Consider the following 10,637-nt stretch of genomic DNA (forward strand, 5'->3'; position numbering starts at 1 on the left):
GAATGAATGCTTTCAGGAATCGGCACAGTTTCGAACTTGGAGAGAACAAGTCGCGAATACGGTGTCCTGTGTATGCACGCTATCGTCCATAAATCACGAAACGCTTGGTACACTTACGACAGACATAAATTTCTCCATCTAACGTTCATTTCGAGTTTCGAATTGCACGAATGCAACGATATTAGGATTTCGATTATTAGCTCCGTGTTTCGCATTGTATTATCGGCGAAGAAATTTATTTTATTCGCATGTGGGAACAAGATTGTCAGCTGTTTATCCAGCCTTGTATCATTTTACGCCTTCCTGATGTAAGAGGCTGGATTAAATTAGGCTAAATTAGGTGGAGCCTTAAATTAGGTAAGTTGAGAGATCAAATATTGCCGGGTGTGCGAGTGTCTAGGGTGTCGTGAAATAACGTGGAATGTAGTCTCGATAATTAATTTTACATACTCGTGACAGGTAATTTGATGGAAACGTTGAAGTAGAAACTCGCGTGGTCTTAAACGAACCACGTGAATTTGAGAAATTTAATTACACCGTTAAATCGATATCTGTTAATCGCAAGGAAAAGTAGATCGTATCGTTTGTCTTGCTTCAATTTTATTATAAAACGTAAATGGTAGTTGAGATTCGAACTAAAAAAGAACGACAAATTTGTAATTTCCGCTCGAACGTTTCAATTTGCAATTCAATTTTTTGTTTTCAAGCTTCGATTTTTTAATTGCTAATTCTTTTTCAAGCCTTCGTTTCTTAATTATCGGTTTTGTTCGGTGATTCTGAGAGAAATATGTAACGTTAGGTTAATTTAATTTATTGTATCAAATGATACGTTCGTGAGTTTAATTCTATTGTTACGAATCAATCTAATTTATTAAGTGCTTTAGTCCTGTACCGTCGGTATGCACAGTACTACGCGTTATGTCAACTTGCAACTAGCGTGCATCCTTAGTTTACCGAACTTCCATTTCCTCGACAACTAAACTTGTCAAATTCTAATACAAACACCACTGTACACCGCGTTGTTGCGATTAATTAAAGTAGCAAAGCACTATGTAGGTTCCTTCAACTTGCCGCTACACTAAATCCCCAATTCATGAAATTTCAATTTTCTCCTAGAGACTGAACTTGTCAAACCCCAATGCACGTACCATCACTTCGCCTCGATTAATTAAAATCACGCAGAACCACGTTCCGCCAATTTTCTACCACTGCGAATCCTCCGTTTATCAAATTTCGATTCTATCGCGGTAATTAAATTTTCTACGTTTCGATGCGTCCCTTACGTTACATCTAAATACATCGATAACATTTCCATACGTCCCTTTAATTCTCTTCTTCTCTGGATTGTCGATTCGTGCAATTTTAATGTTACTTACTTGACGCCACTACGAATTACCAATTTGTTTTTACTAAAAACAATTCAACGTTTCCGTAGTAATTGACACACCAGTCAAACTCATTGGTTTTACAATTTTATTTTAAGATTCCTACTTCGTGTTATATTTTTTCCGCGATGATGTAATGACTTTCGCAACGATAACTAAAAGAATAATATAACGAATGTTATTTTGTTTTTTATGTATTCAAACTGAAAATAATTTCGTATCGAGGCTACTTATACCAATACCAGTGAAAATCACTGGTACTCGTCGAAGTGCAAAAGGGTGCTGCAATCTGTTTCTCGAAGACCAGTTAACCAGTTTCCTCGTTTTCTACGACTTGCCACGCGTTTTTCAAATTTTTACCGCGTATCGTTCGACACGACGATATCAGTTAGCAGGAAAATTGCGGATCGATCGCTGGATCGCTAGATGCTAACGCTAGAAATACCACAGCAGTCAAAACGACTGGTTCTACAATTTTATAAACGCGTCGACCCTCGTTTAGGGATCCCAGATGGATTAATAATACGAAAAATCTACTACATAACGTGGAATTGCTTCTGTAAGAAAGTAATAAATCGATAAATATAAAAATATTCTATTATTAGGTATTTTTTAAAGACCAGTCATTTTCACTGGTCTTGGTAGAAATAGCTTCGTGTTAACTATCGGTAGTTCTGGTGTTAAACTTGCTAAATTTCGATCAATTGTACGTTCGTAACTCGCGATGCTCTACGTACCCTTCGAAGAAGATAAAATCCTCGTTTACGTATTCGTCAAACTCCAGTTTATTCCCCTCGGAATTTACTTCGACTCGTAATTACACGTTGAAATCTATCGCCACTTCAACGATAGTAAATTTAACTAATTGTATCGCGAGAAATATTATTTCCCTCTTTTTTATAATACGTAGAGCTAAAAAGTTGTAATACGTAGAATTCAAAGAGACGTTTCTCATACCTTGAAACGCTACAAACTATAAATAGAACATTGAAATTTTCATCTGCAAAATGAAACAAAGATTAGGTCGAATTTGATACGAGAAATTTCGTTAATTGCATAGGAAAGAACCTCGCAGATTTCCAAGACCTTGAAACATGTTGCCAAGCTCTTGGCCTTCGTTTTCGAGATATTCGCAAAGAAGCTTCGATCAAATCTAGTTTTTCCGAGATGTACACGGATGTCCGCATTTTTACATAGACCAACCTAAACGTAAACTTCAATTATATCGATGCTGATCGTCTTTGTAAGCAAACGGTAAACTCGATTATTAACGTCTAATTATTATTTATGCACGAGTACTGTACCACCAAACACGCTTCTGCGTACAACTCAAGAACTAAGAACGTGCGTGGTTATTATTAGGTTACGTGTGAGGGATGTGTATACATATTTGCTGACCTTAATTATTAGCATGTACATGACGAGCAGACCGATAAAACATATTGCGACATTTCCTCTGTCAATAGATTCATTGAAAGTTATTTCACGCTGGCATTGCCATTAGACGACCGGATACTGTAACTCATTCGCTTTTCCGTTTTATTAACATTAGCCAGATAGCTGTTTTTGACGAGTACACTGCGTGAAAAGTAGTTAGAATTTGCTGTTTAAATTGCAATTTAGTAATCGCAGTAGCAGAATTAAAAGATAAAACGACCGTTTCTCTTCTTTATTCCATATTATAACAGCTACGCGTACTCTACGTTCGACGAGTATACTCGTCGATGCTTACTCTTTACGACACGTTTCAGGCACACGCTTTTCAAAATTTTCAAAGAGCTGGAAACAACTAACTGGTTATGACTGATCGTCTCTCGTCAACGAGTTAACTTTACGTTAGACAATGTAAAAATGCGCCTGAATAAAGCACGGTCCTAACACAATAAATCGCACCCAAGCTTTCTATCTAATATCTAAAGAAACTATGTCCGAGCGGCGGTAAAAGGCACAGGAGAGTTCGCAACGCTGACTTGCGCGCTGTATTTCGAGGTCATCGAGATCATCCAGGTGTCCCGTTTGAAGCGGATCGCGCAATTATCTGCCAAACTACTGCTTGTCAAAAAACACCATTCTAATCGAAACTTGCTTCGCTTCGAGAGGAACGTGTCGCGATGATCTCAAATCTCGTCCAAGCGAACGTGTCCTCGAGGCTTCAAGGCGACTATCATTTTTTTCATTTTTAATGGAATTACATCTTTTTATTCGAACGACCATTCCACGCCCAATTCACGGACCCAAATATGCTGGTGTTCCAAGGTCGTTTATCGCCCTTGAAAACTTCCCTTGGTCGGATTACGCTACATCTAATCTTCCCTATAATCTCGCTCGTCCTTTCGCGTAAATAGTCCATTGGAATACGCGTTCCTCTCTGTTTTACCTTTCCCACTACGAATTCCAACCCCTAAAAACGCGCTCGTGATGTTTTTCTCTGTCGGTCCAGCCTGGCGACAAAATCACGTCGACCACGACGATCGCCGAGAAGGGGAGCGACCTGGTGGATGGAGCAGCCAGTGGCGAGGGTAACCGTTTCGTTGAAAGCCACAAATCCAAGTGTCGCGCGTGGGCGACGCGATAAATTTGATCGCGAGGGGCGGCTGCTAAAGATCGTCCAGCCCGGTTTCGATAATATAGGTGGGAGCCACCGCAAATCCAACTGCACGGCGAAACTGACGCGATAAATCCACGTTTATCTGTTCTATAAGGGACAATCAGTCGAGCAAGATAGTGAAATAGGAAACGACCGGTGGTTTCTCACCTTTGAACCACTTTAATAACTTCATTCTCGTATTCTCGATTAAACGGACGAGCACGAACGAACGAGTGGGAATAATCCGTGAGAAAAACCGGTGATAAGAGAATAATAAGAATGACCGATAGTATACAACATATATTAGGTTGTCCGAAGTGTCTTTCTTTCGCAAACGCGTCTTTTACAACAGTGCACCTTCATATTAATATTGTGGCTTTTTTAATATTAAATTCCTCAGATTTATTTTGATAAATTTTCGACTGCTTTTATTAGTTACAGCACTTCTGTAATATTTTACGATTTTTTGGATGGTAATTGTTATAAGAATATTTAAGATATGAGAAATCGCTGTACCAAGAACATATTGGTCGTCCGGAAAGTGTCTTTCTTTCGCAAACGTGTCTTTTACAACAGTGCACCTTCATATTAATATTAAATTCCTCCGATTTATTCTGATCAATTTTCGACTGTTTTTATTTGTTACAGCACTTCTGTAATATTTTACGATTTTTTGGATGGTAATTGTTATAAGAATATTTAAGATATGAAAAGTCGCTGTACCAAGAACATATTGGTCGTCCGGAAAGTGTCTTTCTTTCGCAAACGTGTCTTTTACAACAGTGCACCTTCATATTAATATTGTGGCTTTTTTAATATTAAATTCCTCAGATTCATTCTGATAAATTTTCGACTGCTTTTATCTGTTACAGCACTTCTGCAATGTTTTACAATCTTTCGGATGCTAATTGTTATAAAAATATTTAAGATATGAAAAGTCGCTGTACCAAGAACATATTGGTCGTCCGGAAAGTGTCTTTCTTTCGCAAACGTGTCTTTTACAACAGTGCACCTTCATATTAATATTAAATTCCTCCGATTTATTCTGATCAATTTTCGACTGTTTTTATTTGTTACAGCACTTGTGCAATATTTTACGATTTTTTGGATGGTAATTGTTATAAGAATATTTAAGATATGAAAAGTCGCTGTACCAAGAACATATTGGTCGTCCGGAAAGTGCCTTTCTTTCGTAAACGCGTCTTTTACAACAGTGCACCTTCATATTAATATTGTGGCTTTTTTAATATTAAATTCCTCAGATTCATTCTGATCAATTTTCGACTGCTTTTATCTGTTACAGCACTTCTGCAATGTTTTACAATTTTTCGGATGCTAATTGTTATAAGAATATTTAAAATATGAGAAGTCGCTGTACCAAGGACATATTGGTCAAAGTGTCTTTCTTTCGTAAACGCGTCTTTTACAACGGTGCACCTTCATACGAACGTGAAACCAAGTCTGTGAAATGTCACGGTGTTTGTCTCAATAGAAGAAAACGGATCGTACGTAATTCCACAAAATAATATAAAACAAAAAACGTTGTGCGTCTATTATTTCCTCATAAAACGAAAGAAACTTTTCGAACAACGCATTAGTTGGTGGATTATAACGGTGAGAGGTTGCTTGGTAATAAATTTCCAGTGTAATTGTTTCCTTTCTCTCTCTTTTTCTTTTTCTTTTTTTATTTTCGGTGGGCGGTTTTCTTCTCGCAAGATTTATCGCACCACAAGTGACGTCAGATTTTTTCGTCTTTGTTTAAAGAATAAAGTGAGAAATATTACGAGTCTAGTAGAGACAGTGCCGATCGGTATTTTATCGATTGTTCGATCTCGTCACATAACTAGATAAGATACATCGTTAATGTTCGATTCTCAAGAAACAAGCGACTCGTTTCCATGAGTTTGCTCGACGTGAAATTAAAATTCTACGTTCGTCTAACTTTATGCAAGTTCCTATATCGTCCGATTAATCAATTTCTCGATCTTTCTTAGTAGGAGAATTTACGTAAAGTTAGACGAACGAAAGAAATAACAACGAACGTTGGCGTTAAGAAATGTCTCTCGCTGCTCGACTCGAGCACAGATTATTCAAAGTGGTTAACGAAATTATTCGTATTATCACATTTTAGCAAACCTTCGTTCTTGGTGCATTGCTCTCATAGTTCGCTCTTGTAATTTCTACGTGCATTATCAAATTGGTTTTAGACTTGCTCGATATGGTGATAACCAGACCGCGGATTTTTACGCAATTTCGTACGTTAACAAACATACGAAATAGCCAAAGAAAGGAAGAATCCACGCAAAGATTTATTTCATCCATTAAACGTTACAACGAGCATACTTCATTTTGTACACTGGCCATATTTCTGCATGTTACGGTGCGTGATGTGGCGTGTAATTACAGCGCTAATGAAGCTTCGCATGAAGTTTCGTGTGATTTTGTCAAATCATTGTTCGTTATATCCTTTGTAATTTATACATAAATATCGTCTGCTTATGCAAATACCTTCGCGAGCCACTGTGTGTCCCGTAATTCAGCCTCAGATTAAACGTAGTCGAACTTTTTTCTAACGCAATTGCTTAACTTCCAAGTCGTAAAATTTCGCAACGACGCCCACGCGAGACACACCGTATACACAAGAACAGAAAAGAGAAGATGTAGAAGGAGGAGGGAGGGAGTTGGAAGTAAACGACACATCTGTTACAAACTCCTGGGTCGTTTCCTTGACTTAAATTTCGACTAAGAAACGGACACAAGAATTTGAAACTGTGCCCAGTCCCACTGGATGCTGACCTCGTTCGTCACTGCATAAGTTACACGCGAAACACAGTTGGTCAAATACTGCTCTCTCTGCCTCTGCTATTTCCGTGTACTCGGTGCACGATGAATCCTGACGAGCAAGAAAATTGCTTTTTAGTAAGTTTGCTAACTGCACGAAGGATATAATCCCTAAAGACGCAATCTGTGCCGTTGGTGGAACGGACAGCTGGCTAACACTTGCCACGTACCACTACGTGACCATCGTTCCGCCATTAATGGAAGAAAAGGAAAGCTACGTTACTTATTTCTCGTCTGTGTGGTGAAAAATCGCCGGTCGTTTCGTGATCGACCGATAGAGAAACACGTGTCACGTAGTCGTGCGTTGTCTTCTCATGGGATTATATGGGAACGTGATATTACGGACGAAAACGTAACAGCGTTGCACGCTTGTCGAAAGTCAGGTGAACGCGAAACTCTCATTCCACCAGCAATGTTCCCTCGTATCTTGTATCGTCGATTTTTAAAGCAAGATCGAACAGTAATCGTCGAAGCTTATGATCGGCAATTCGAAGAATTAGAAGCAACGTTAATACGAAGGTGATCGATAGCAAGCAGCGTACAAGCAGCGGGTCGAAGCATCGTTAGCGGAGATTTCATTAGCGTTGCAACGAGTGGCGTCTTGACCGTATGAAAATTTGAAAGCAATCGGACGACGTGTACGGAAGTCGTTCGCTGCGAGTGTACATTTACGACCATTAAGTTGTTGTAACTTTAAAATGAACAGAAATTTCATTGCTCGCTACATCCAGCGATTCGAATGTTCTACTCGACTCTCAATTTTCTGTCCGCGTACAAACGTTGTAGAAACAGCAGTCTACTTGCGAACGGTGCTTGTCCAACGTATTAGGTTGTCCGGAAAGTGTCTTTCTTCCGCAAACGTGTTTTTTACAACAGTGCAGCTTCGTACAAACGTGAAACCAAGTCTGCGAGATGTCGCGATGTTTATCTCAACAGAACAAAATGAATCGTACGTAATTCGTACTAAAAACAACCTAATATTAAGTTGTGCGAAAAGTTTCTTTCATTTTATATGGAAATAATAGATGCAGAATATTTTTTCCTTTTCTACTATTTTATCGAACTATGTACGATACATTTTCTAGTAACAGAGCGAAAACAATATAAAAAAATAAATAAATGATATTGTTTTAATACATATATAATATAATATGTATATAATATTGTTTGTAAATATATTGTTTTCGCTCTATCAGTATAAAATGGATCATACATAGTTCGATAAAATAATAGGAAAGGAAAAAATATTGTGCATCTATTGTCTCCTTATAAAACGAAAGAAACTTTTCCTACAACGTATATACAGGGTGGTTGGTAACTGGTGGTAGAAACGAAAAGGGGGTGATTCTACGCGAAAAAAGAAGTCGAAAATATAAAATACAAATTTTTTGTTCGAGACTTTGTTTTCGAGAAAATCGACTTTGAATTTTCCCTCGGTACGCCTGCACTTTATCGCGTCTCGTTATAACGGATCTCGCTGTAGATCGTTGTCTCGATGGAAAAATTAAAAAAAAAGAATGTTTATTCTATATTTTCGACTTCTTTTTTCGCGTAGAATCATCCCCTTTCCGCTTGTACCACCAGTTACCAACCACCCTGTATATTTATTTATTTATCCCAAAAATGTGTATATTAAAGGACCTAACTAAAATACACGAATTGCTAATTTTACTTGAAACAACTAAAATACCCAACGTATGTACGCTTTTGAACGAGGCTGTACAACACGGGAAACAAGAGAAAATCATGTAACAAGAAACACATTGCCGGTAAACCCACAAACTAAGAAAACGAGCAAAGCGACGTATTAGTACAGAAAGCAAGTAGAAGAAGAAGTAGAAGGCGAAGAAGAAGAAGAAGAAGAAGAAGGAGGAGGAGGAGATCAAGGTGTGTCGTTAACCGTGCGAAGAGCGGCTTTAATCTGACCACAGGCTGTTTCATTAGCGGTCCCGTCGCTGTTAATCCCGGCTAGGGTTGGAAGAGAGTGACGGGGGGTAGTTGTACGGACAACGGTGGCAGGAAAGGGATCTCGGGACCTACAGGAAGAAGAAAGAGAGAGAGGCGGTAGAAGTGCCGTATCGCGAACTCACCGGGGAACAAAGCTTCCTCTATATCAGTTTGCGTTACCTGAGATGAAATTGCTTCGGTGGTGTCCCGGCTCCGGATAAAACGAGTACAGATACACAGGCCAGCCCTCTCGATGCATAAAACGAGAAAATAAATTCCTCCGGTCTAACTTTCCAAACTTTCCACCCCTCTTTTTATTTCCTCGTCGCTTATTTCGGACGCCTGGTGTAACAGGGGTGGAAATTAACCCTTTCGAGCTCGATTATTGTAAATTTAACGACGCGAAATGCGTGAATTATCCGTTCTCGTAGGTTCCACGGGCACGTGAAAACGCGTTTTGTATTTTTAAGGCGAAGAACGTCCCACGAAGAACGCCTTTCCGTATCAGACGATGATAATTCTACGACGATGATTAATCGATAACCACACGCTAAATAAAGGGAAGAAAAAGAGCAAGGAGTATAGGAACTAGCGAAGGAAGGAGGATACGAGAAAGAAAATACGGAAGAAGCTAGACATTGAGAAATTGAAGAAACGCGTAAGAGGCTTCAATTTGTAGATATTACTATTTTTTATTCATTCGATATGCGAAAAAAAACGTGTTGTTAATAGGACGATATACGATACGAGAATTTCTATATGATCTTGTAGCTTCGCTTCCATGAACGTACATAAAACCCATCGAAAAGTCCCATAGCTGCTTATTCGAACCCTGCTTATAAGTATCACGAAGTAGTAGAGGTACGGTATCGATCTGTAATTCGTCAGACACGTGTGCGAAAGTTTGGACGAATTAGCAATCCTAATGTCCAAGTACGCTTCGAAGGCCGAAATTAATAAATCGTTATTATACGTTCCTATGGCTAAGACCAATAATATCGCAAATTCTATCACTCAGACTAATAATATCACAAATTGAAGAAGACTTTCATAAGGAAAAAAAAGTAAATCATAATCGTTAACCGAGCAACTTGAAAATTACTTCGAGAGCTAGGAAGAAGAAAGGCTGCGTATTCCGAGTACGTGTCTAGCACCCGGAAATCTCAAGACAATACCATCCTCTCAGACTGTTTGGTCCCCTGAGTTCCGCCGTTCCTCGCTGCACTTCCGCTTCTTTGAAGTCCACTTAATAAATAAAGCAACCTGGTCCTGGTCGCAGTTTCTCCTCGAAAGGGTTCCGGTTCCATGTGCCTCGTAACTCTTGGTCGCTCAGCCTCGGCCACATAGAAGGAGGATCGTGCTCTGGACCAATATGTATCACGGTATCGCAAGGTTGCTTGTACAGCGGAATAGCGCAGTAATTCGCCGTGACTCGTGTTTCATCGCGAACCTTCTGGCCTAGGCTGCTCGCCTACAAAGTGGCCTAGAGATATGGATGTACCTCGGCTGCAATGGACGAAGCACACGTTTCCTATTCACCGGTACGAACCCGGGGATAATTTCGGGTCAAAACGGAATTAAATCAGCCGCCTACAGTGGCCTTGGTTATGCAGCGTGCGTTGGATATCACGGACGTGACGTTGAAAGTGTCAGAGTTTCTGTTTGATCCTCTTAAGCGACCCCTTTTTCTTTGTACAGGCCATCTAGAAAATTAATTTCAGGCTAGCTTTTGGTACGTTCGCTGTGCACTCGGCACGGATCGCGTCTCTACGTCGTGGTTTCAACGAAGAATTTTTCGAATAATTCACGCGCTAGGCAAATATGCGAAGTTGCGCGATGTTTCGAGGATAGTGCGAGTTTGATAAGATAGAGGAGGT

General features: G+C 39.4%; 1 protein-coding gene across 5 annotated transcripts in view; it reads left to right on the forward strand.

The window, feature by feature from the left end:
- Nucleotides 1-10,637, forward strand: part of LOC117241793 (ankyrin repeat domain-containing protein 50) — a 216,515-nt gene that overhangs the window by 141,841 nt on the left and 64,037 nt on the right. The gene's annotated exons all lie outside the window — the stretch shown is intronic.

This window comes from Bombus vosnesenskii, unplaced genomic scaffold (genome assembly GCF_011952255.1).
Source record: "Bombus vosnesenskii isolate JDL3184/JDL3185 unplaced genomic scaffold, Bvos_JDL3184-5_v1.1 scf7180000016261, whole genome shotgun sequence".
In the NCBI taxonomy this organism is placed as follows: Eukaryota; Metazoa; Arthropoda; class Insecta; order Hymenoptera; family Apidae; genus Bombus; species Bombus vosnesenskii.